Source organism: Triticum aestivum, chromosome 2B (assembly GCF_018294505.1).
Source record: "Triticum aestivum cultivar Chinese Spring chromosome 2B, IWGSC CS RefSeq v2.1, whole genome shotgun sequence".
NCBI classification, from domain to species: domain Eukaryota; kingdom Viridiplantae; phylum Streptophyta; class Magnoliopsida; order Poales; family Poaceae; genus Triticum; species Triticum aestivum.
The window spans coordinates 548,752,328-548,761,169 of NC_057798.1; positions in this window are offsets into that span (position 1 = coordinate 548,752,328).

Genomic DNA, 8,842 nt, shown 5'->3' on the forward strand with positions numbered 1-8,842 from the left:
TGGGGTGCTCTTACTGTTTCGTGTGTCTGTGGTTGTGCACGCGCGTGTTGTTGTTGTGTCTCTTCTCTCTTGTATTCATTGTGTGCTCTGGTTTTATAAGCAAAATGAATAAAAAAATATTCAGGTGAGAATTTATTACCCCCGTTGACCATTATATAAAGAGTAGCTCAGCAACATGCTTCGAAGATACTTCCTCTGTTCCTAAATGTAAATCTTTGTAGAGATTTGATTGGGTAGACTACATACGGAGTAAAATGAATGAATTCACACTTAAAATGCATCTATATACATTTGTATGTAGTTCATAGTGAAATTTCTATAAAGATTTATATTTAGAAACGGAGGGAGTAGATACACTAGTTAGCAGGATAGGTGTGACGTAAACTGAGCAGATGCTTCCTCTGCAAGGAAAGAAGAACGCTATTGAGATATCGTAGTGGTTGCTACCTACTCTCACCCTAACTCTTGTGTAAACAAATACCAATTGAATTTTGGAGAACTGTTGCCTACTGTCTATTGAATTGGTCGTTCCATGCTTTGAAGAAAATTGGGCCTTGCATATGTCAACCGGGAATAAACCATTGACTGTACATTCTCCACAAAACGGCCGCATCCTTGAGAAACGAAGTAAACCACCGTGCGCGCACACACTCGTACGCTCATTCTGTTACAACCTCCGATTCATCTAAGATTGATCCTGGCCAGCAAAAGATATGACACAATTTTTTATTTTTTATAGAGAAGGAAGATCACCCCCGGCCTGTGCATCTGAGCGATGCATACAACTATTTTATTAATTATTCACAAAAGACCTTGTAAAGAAATATAACAGTAAGTCTGAAGCCACCGTCTAGATGATAACTATCGCTACTCCTATGCAGTTGATGAAGGATACTGATAGTTCGGGTCTAATACCACATACCTCGCAGCCAAGCTTAACAACTAAGACTTGAGGCCCCAACCAAACCACATGTCGGATATGGGGCACACACCAGTCCGGAGCGCTCTCAGAGGCCGCCGCCGCCAACTACCACTACTCCATCTTCAAAGCTGTACTGACGCATCATCCTTGCCCGGTCTAACTGCCGTCAACGCCGTCACGGCGTCCAACGACACCACCACCGTGCGCGTGAACTGCTGAGCACGTTGCAATCGCCGCCGGTACACCTTAGCACCAATGCCGCCAAGTACCACCAGCTGATACAGCTTGAAGTCTCTGGAAAATCTGTCGTGCGTACCACCTGCCGACCAGGCATGACAAAGCGTAGCACTGTCGGTCAGGCATGACTTGACATCTCCATTGAAACTCCCTGCAAGACAAAGCCGCTCCACCTCCTGCCTCTGACCATCAGCACTGCTCCACAAACGATGCACCCAAGAGAGAAACGCCATCGTAGTGCCGCCATCGTCCTATTTGGAAGACCGGATCCTAGAGTTTCCCCCAGAGCAGTACGAGTGGGTCGACATAAGTCACACAACGATGCCTTCATCAAGGTAACGACGTAGAACGCCGCCATCGCCCGCCGTCGGCTCGGTTTTCACCATCAACTATGTCTCCCCGACTCGCGGCCAGTACTAGATCACAGATCCGGAGATCCGAACACCCAGCCTCAGGCCGACCACCTCTGACGAAAGAGATGACCACCACCGCTGGTCGCATCGGTCAGAACAAACTTGGCCGGAGGTACCGCCGATGAGACAACCAGGCCCTCCACGCCGTCGCCGCCGATCTGAAGGCGGTATGCACCACCCCACAGCCTAGCTGGCCGCCGCCGCTGCCCGAAAAGGACGGTCGTTGCGCCCGCAGCCCATGCCGCCGTCCGTGGCTGGGCCGCCTGCCGCGCCTTGCCGCCGCCGTCCGAGAACGGGCCGGCCGCCCGTCACCTTCCACAGCCATCCGCCGCGCTGCAGAACCCAGATCGGCCACGCCGCCACACACCTAGGTGTCCCGCCCCAACCCGGAGACGCATGAGAGAGGATCTCCCCCGCCACCGCCACCGGCCCCCGCGCTTAGCCCGGCGGCTTCCCCCGACGGCGGAGGAGGGAGAGGAGGGAGTTCGCGGCGGCTAGGTTTCTTGGCTCCGCTCGAGTTGCCCTAGGGGAGGGCGACACGAGGAGATGATCTTTGGTATTGTTTGATTTATTTGAGATTGCTCATCACATACACCTTGTGGTATATATGACATATATAATATATAGTTTGCTAGTCAAATCGATAGGGCACCAAGCACGGGAAGCAGCCACCACCTATCCACTACCGATGAGGCGCCATGGTTGAGCCCGTAGAGCTGACGACCACCACAACCGCCACGTGCGAACTGGCCGTTTGTCGCTGCGACAAGCAAAAGACAGCCTTGCCGTCGTCGTAAGGGCATTGCTCCACGGCCTCCTCTGACAGCGGCGAGGAGGGGGAGAAGGGTGACAAGGGCTAGAGTTTGACCGCCAAGCTTTAACATCAGTGTACCTTTTTTTGTAGCACCATGTTTTGGTAACTGTTTAACGGATTTGCTAATTCTCAAGAAGATAATAGAAACACCGATTTGTTATGAGGGGGAGCTAACACATGGCAAGTGTTCTTTTTTGGGGTATATGATATTTTCCTATTGAACGGATAATAATTAGTTAAATATCAGTCGACACTATTCCATCTGATGTTAAGAACTTAAGATAGGTGCAAGATTTATTTTTTCCGAGCTTTGAAACAAACACAAGTACACAACAATTTTTTCAGTAGATGAACAAAATTTTGTAGCACAATGACTTTTTCTTAGTGTGTACGGACATAATTGTAAAATCGATGAATTCTTAGCCGACTAAGCGCTAATTGTTCCTTATTTTTACCCATACTTAAATATGCTCTTTTTACCAGCGAGAGGATAGAGATCACTGGAAATTTAATAGGAGTAGTTGATAATTTAAAGACTCAATATAACTTGATAAGATAACAGTCGATCGAGTAAGACAATTGTTTCTAAAAACAAAAGATTGTATATCACCTACTGAACTACACGAACATGTCGTAAAAAGCAAGCCGATACAAATCGAAAGCCTACAAAATATGTTAAAAGGGAAAGCTATCGTCTAGCACTACTTAAGGGAAGGGAACTCGTTGGTGTCATCTAGGCTCGGCGGCGGCGGCGGAGGAGCCTGCTGGGGAGCCGCCGGCGCCTCCATGCCTTCTGCAGGGGCCGCCTCGTTCATGAACATGCTGGCTTGCTGCCTCTTTGGCGCTCCGAATCTGCCCGACGTGCCGAGTTGCTGATTCCTCGATGCTCCGTTGTAGTTGTTGTGATTGTAATATCTACCTTGCTTTGCTGCGTCCTGTACCTTGCTGCTATCCGCCGAAGCCCCTGCGTTCTTATCATCACCGGAAACTCCATTGTTCGCCTTGCCCTTCGCCCTTGCCTCCGCTTCCGCCCTTGCCTTGGCCCTGGCCTGTCTCTCCCGCTGGTTCTTCCTGATTATGTAATCCCGTGCAGAAGGGTAGGCCTGGCCGAGTAGATCCTTGGTATGATCGCCAGCCGGCGTCGGCTTCTTCTTGTGCTTGGCCGCCGTCAGTTCTTGTTTGGCATCGGCGTTGTCGAAGTCGGGGACGAGCTTGTCGCCGGGATCATTGCGGTCGAGGAGCGCGAAGAGGTTGACGCTGGGCTTCAGTCCCGCCATGTCGGCCGGGTAAGCAAATTCTTCTGCTGCGGAAAACGCTCGACGGCCCGTCGACGAGATCGACCGATGACTTGCTCGCTGCTTCCTGGTGTGGATTTCGAAGCCGCGCAACAGGCGTGTATATATATAGACAGCTTGACGCGCTGGTACGATCCGAGTCCAATTATAGTTAGATTTAGTAACGACACCAACTAGTGCTGGGTATGCACGTTGTACGAAGTGGAGACGGACTCGAACAGGGGCGTCTGGTATGACTTGGTTGCAACAGTTCGATTGGGCTTCAAGTTCCCGTGGCTACAACAGGATGATAGCTTGGCCTCTAAAGTTTGGAATCATGAAAACTTCATTTTCAATGTTGTACTATTCTATTGCGGTCGCAGGAGGCACATGCATGGACATGCTAGCTAGAAAGATGGAGACCAGCAATAAATTTAAATTCCTATTTTTTTGCAGGATAAATAAAATTCCTATTAAACGCACCGTCGTGTGTGTGTAAATAGAGCATTAAAATTTAAACCTAGTCAGTACATTGATGCTATCATGAGACTTAATATATTGTGATATTCTGTCGTTTGCGTCAACAATGGTGTCTCGCCCCCCTCATGTTCAAATCCTGGCTCCGCCACTGAGTACATCGATATCTTTAACATGCTCATATTACTCCTGCCGGTTGGGTTTATAAGTCGGGCATGGGTCTTTAGATATTCAGTTTGACTAGGAAAATATGTAATATATTTTTCAAAAAAATATATCTTTAAGATTCATTGTCAAATGAAGTTTCTAATCATATAAGTTTTATGTCATATTATACATGTTTTATTAGTCAATCCGAAGACCTAAAAATCCAGCTCTGATGAGGGGCTTCACTCTAGAGAAGGATGATGGAAATCGAGGAAATCAACAGCAGAGGATAGGAAATGGGGATGATGGAGAAGAGGACAAGAAGTAGTGTCCGATTGAATATGAGTATTTGCCAGAAGTCTGTTACACTTGCGGGATAATTGGACATGATGATAGAGCCCGTTAGATCAAACTGAAGAAGGGTTAAAGCACTCAGTTTGGGCCATGGCTATGCACGTTTATGCCAAACCATCGGAGTGAGATGGACGGGGCGTTCGACTGAGAGCCGTTCTAACTATGGGAGTCGCAACAGTGGATCACGCATCATGGGTATGTGGAAAGTGAAGAAGGGTAGTGCAGCAAGGCCCTGTCTTGGCGCAATGAGGGCACTAACACATGTTTTGATGGTAAAGGTCTGGGAAGGAAGTAATGAGACCTCTAGAAAAGAACCCACCATCTGCCCGCGAGGGTACTGCCAAGGAGCTCATGTTTATCGAAACAGTTGCAAATGAGAAGGGAGGCATAACAGATGTGTCGAAAAGGAAAAGCAAGGAGATGTTAATGATGGCACAAACACTAAGGTCATGCAGAAAGCCATGTAGATTGACATAAGGAATGAGGACAAGGAGAAGGGTGGGGGCAAGCTGGACTATAATAAAATAAAGGAGGTGAATAAAAACATAAAACCAGCGGTATGTATAAGATGGTGAAGGGGAGGAAGGTGGAGGGACTGAAGGAGAAAGGACAAGGCAAGATGTGAGCTGGGTGGTAAGAGGAGAGCGGAACGAACGGATATTGATAGGGAGGAGGAGGATATAGTGCGCAGAAGTTGTGGATGTCGAAAGAAGTGAGGGCAGATGACATGCACAAAAGTGAGTTCGCTGGGCCACAAGGACAGCCTGTCGCAACCCAATGAAGATTATCCCGTGGAAGTATCGGCGATTGGGGCCTAGGCCAACAGTTCGTGGTCTTCTAAAGCTTCAGAAGGAGGAGGACTCTGATATCCTTTTTCTGTCAGAGACAAAACTTGACAAGGCAACGATGGAAAAGTTCATTGTATGTTGGGTTTGCACCATATGTTACTACAAAATAATAATGGAAAGATGGTGGCTTAGCGTTGCTATGGAGAAGGGGAAAAAATGTTACTCTGGGATGGGCGGGAGGAATGCATATTGATGTGATTGTGCAAGAGGGCGATGGTTTCAAATGGAGACTAACATGAATTTAGGGTGAAGTTGAAGCTGAACAGAAGGTGGAGACTTGGAATCCTGTGTGCACTCTGAACCACCAAATAAATCTATCGTGCATGTGTATCGGTGATTTGAACAAGATACCATTTAATCATGAATAGCAAGGCAATGTTCCTAGAGGTCATACTTTCATACAAAACAAAAAACGGGATGACCTAGAGCATTGTAATCTCAATGATTTAGGTTCTGATGGTGTTGCGTTCACTTGAAGGAGTAATAATTATTGCATTGAAGGTATCCAGGAACGTCTCGATAGGGTGGTTGCTTCACCGTCGTGGTGTGCTTGGTTTTGGCATTATGAAGTTGTAAATGGTAACCGTGAACAATCTGATCATAGGCATGTGATTTTATGGGTGGATGGTAGTAGAAGGTAGGCATCACTACAAAAAAAGACACATCCGTGATATTTTGGGCCAAACAATTTTTTTTCTATCATACATATGACACTTCTATAACGATAATTGTGACAAAACTTGGTATCATCATAGATGTGGTGAGATCCTACTTCTATGACAAAAAATCATCACAGGAAATGGGCTTTTCGTCCTGGGCGGGCCGGAGACGCAGCTGTATGACATTCTTTGGGCCGTCCATGACGGAAAAAACCGTGGTAGAAGCGAGGGCGAGGAAAATTTCGGGGAGTTCCCGGTTACGGTGGGAGGTCGGGGGCCGAGCGATGCGCGCTTCTCTCGTACACGTATGCGCGTGTGTGCGAGGCGTTGGCTCTAACTGAACCCGAGCGAGGCGTTGGGCTCTAACTGAACCCGAGCGGTTGCACTGCAGGCTACGCGTTACTGAACCCGATCGAGCTATTCCTTCGCTACTGCTGCTAAATGAAGCCGATCGATTGGATGAACAGTGAGTGTTGCCGGGGGGGTGTGGGGGGGTTGGATGAACAGTGAGCGGTGGCGTTGCCTCTGGATGAACATGACCCCGTGGTGTGGAGGGCTGGATGAACAGTAGACGGTGGAGGGGTGCCCGTGGAGGGATGGTTGAACAGGACCCCATGGTGTGGAGGGCTGGATGAACAGTAGATGGTGGAGGGGTGCCCGTGGAGGGGTGGTTGAACAGTAGCCGGTGGAGTAGCGCGCGGTGGAGGCTGGATGAACATGAGCCCGTGGAGGCTGGAGGAGGTCGACGGTGGATATGAGCAGTATCCCGTGGAGTCCCATTTTATGGTACGCCACACCCCTCCCGATGAACAGGACCCCCGTTTCGACCGTAGGAGGTCCGTTTCCTCCGTTTTGCGGTACGCCACACCCCTCCCAATCAACAGGACCCCCGTTTCGACCGTAGGAGGTCTGTTTCCTCCGTTTTGCGGTACGCCAGACCCCTCCCGATCAACAGGACTCTGTTCTGAACGTAGGAGGTTCGTTTCCTCCGTTCTGCGGTACACCATGCCTCGTTTCCATCGCCTGTTCCGTCCAAGCCCTCCCGATGAACACGACCACGCATTCCGTTCCGACCCAGCCGGTTGACTCCCACGCGTTTCGTTGCCTCCCGATGAACACGTCGCATTCCGTTGCCTCCCCATGAACACGACGCATTTCGTTGCCTCCCCATGAACACGACGCATTCCGTTGCCTCCCCATGAACACGACGACGATGTTGTTTCTACGTTCCGACCCAGCCATGTACACGAGCCCTGGCCGTACGTATGCGCGAGTAGGCATTCGAGACCCTGCCCGTATGTACGTACCTGGTCGTATTTTCTTTCTTGCACCCTGGCCGCTGTATGTACGTGTACATGCTACGTGCGCGCCTCTACTACGACACGTGCGCGCCTCTACATCGACCAGTATATATGTACGTACACGTTCGCGATCAGAATGACAACGCTACGTACGCTTCAACCAGGTGGGTCCCGACTGTCAGGCACTTCCTTGCGTGCGAAGATGTAGCTGGTGGGTCCCAGCAGTCAGGGAGGTGCTTGTGTTTTTTTTGCTCGGACGCACTTCCTTGCGTGCGAAGGTGTAGCTGCTGGGTCCCAGCAGTCCGGGGGATGAATCGTTTTTTTGCCCGGACGCACTTCCTTGCGTGCGAAGGTGTAGCTGGTGGGTCCCAGCAATCGGGGGGCGAATCATTTTTTTTCGGACGCACTTCCTTGCGTGCGAAGATGTAGCTGGTGGGTCCCAGCAGTCAGGGGGGCCAATCGTTTTTTTCCGGACGCACTTCCTTGCGTGCGAAGATGTAGCTTGTGGGTCCCAACAATCAGGGGGCGAATCATTTTTTTCGCGAAATACGGTGGCCCGTCCGATGGGTCCCCACTGTCAGGTGGAGGAATAATTATTTTACGCGTAATAAGGAGGCACTTCCTTGCGGCTGCCATGGACCCAGCTGTTAGCCTCTCCACGTATAGTCCATGTTCGATGGAAGTCGTTCCTTGACCACGTTGACCATGCGACGCCGAGAGCACCAAGGCGGTGGAAGACGCGAAGCCTAGGAAGGGAACGACGCGGAGTCGGGGAAGACGCAACAGTGGATGCACACGCAGAGAGGAGTACGAGGGTTCACTGGTTCGGCTGCACTGCCGTCACCGCAGAATAACAGGGGGTGTGGGTGAGTGGAGGGATGGCCTGGCCAGCGGTGGAAGTAGTAGGGGGCGGTGAGGCCTCCGCGGCAGCACAGCCGGCCACGGGAGGTAGGAGCAAGCGGCACGACCGACGCTGCTTTGGGCGGCTGGAGCAAGAAGACCAGAGGTTGAAGAAGCACGACGGCCGTTGGATGGACATCGTACGGTCACTGCAGCTAGAATCATTTATATTGACTAAGTTGACAAAGCCCTTGGTACGTCAACTTAGTAGGCCCACAGGTCAGCTTCCGAAATGGTGCGCCCCAGATGTCAGGGGGAGGAACCATTTTTTGGGCGGGTGAAGCTAGAATATCCGAGATTGAAGAAGAAACACGACATCCGTTGGATGGACATCCAACGGCTACTGCTGCTAGAACCGTGTGTTGACTATAAGTTGACAAAGCCTTGCATACGCGTCAACTCTGTTTTTAGGGAACACGTCAACTAAGTAAGGCCAGAAGTGTGTGGCAGAGAACTTATAGCCCATTTAAGATTTGTAAGAATGTATAGCCCATTT